The following is a 1,508-nucleotide window of genomic DNA, read 5'->3' as shown; positions in this document are numbered from 1 at the left end:
GCAAACAGGGTTATACAGGTCTAAATAGAAGGAGACTGACCCGGCGAGGTGGGTGCCCAACACCTTCCTACCTCTTAAATTGACACTTGTCTAGGGATCTGGACGTGGACCATTCCTTATCCGGTAACAAGTCATAATTAGAAGACATATTTTGGGTCCTAGGCCCATCACCCTAGGTGGTGACTCTCTATATGGTATTTGATGCACATTCCTGTGATAGTGGAGGGCACATGATTACTCGATACACTTTTGATGTGTATGACCATGCGGGTCTCCCAAATCCTTTCCTTTTGGGAGGGATGAAATGGCAATCTTTTCGAGATTCCGCCATTATCTCTACAATGGGTGAACTAAAGAGAGAACTCCTTTCAAAACGACGCATGAGAATTTCATCTTGTACAACTCAAGTAGAAAAACACAAATATTGGTTGCAAGGGATATGAAAAAATTCCAAGTCCCCAATTCAATATTCCCTAATGGTACGAAGGAACAAAAATTTGGAAGTTCTTGTTTATGTTTCTGATGATAATGGTAAAATATCAAGTTGGTAGATCAAGATCCAATCCATTGAGTAAATTTTATGATTGGGTGCACCTTGTTGTCACCACGGTGGTGAAGTGAGAAGTTGTAACCTTCTCTTGATTGGCCCTTGCCTTATTCCCAATGTTGTAGGTAAAATAGGATTTTCACAATGATTTGAAAGTGAGTTATCATTATGTCATTTTCAAGAGGTATCGCATTGGTTTGGTGATTTAAGAGTCGTATCGTATTGTATCGGAGATGCGCAAGATACGCTAAAGCATAGATATCAAGGTGACACCTAGGCGATAAGGCGGTCTATCTAGGACTGGTGCCTTGGTCACCTTGATTTTTTTTCCTTGCCTTGGGTCGTCTTATGCCTTGGTAACCTTGCACTAAAGATACTTATGGAAATGGTTAAGATGCGCATGAAAATACACTTTCGGAGCATAGAGAATAACGTATTATGAGATAAGTGTATTTAATTGAAATTTGTAATAGTTTATTGTCATAAAGAGTGTCGGGGTGGTTCAAACTAATAGCTGGAAGGGTCTTCAGGAATAGGAGTGACTAGGATGGCATAGGACTTTGTTTTTGGAAAAAAATATAACATGAAGAAATTTCATTTTTCTGTGACAAATTTCTTGAATCATTGTACAAATTTTTGCAAATGATGAAGTTTGATGCTATGAGTGGGTTAGTTTTAACTAAATACATCGATTTTATGACAAAAAATAGGTATAAAAACAATGATTTAAACATAAAGATCTAGTTTTTGAGAAACCTATATTTTTCTTTGAAATCTCCTTTAATCTCTGGTTTCAACTTGTTGAATTATCCAAAGTTAGGTTTTTATTTGAATCATTTTTTAGTGTAGATTAAAACACCCAACTCAAATTTATACAAAAAGCCAAGTTAAGGGTGCTTAGGAGGACTCACGGTTGGGAGTTTTTGAGTTAGTTTTTCTTTTTTTTTTTTTTGGGGGGGGG

This window comes from Macadamia integrifolia, chromosome 4 (assembly GCF_013358625.1).
Source record: "Macadamia integrifolia cultivar HAES 741 chromosome 4, SCU_Mint_v3, whole genome shotgun sequence".
Classification (NCBI taxonomy): domain Eukaryota; kingdom Viridiplantae; phylum Streptophyta; class Magnoliopsida; order Proteales; family Proteaceae; genus Macadamia; species Macadamia integrifolia.
The sequence above is the reverse complement of the archived record's forward strand: the minus strand, read 5'-3'. Positions refer to the sequence as shown.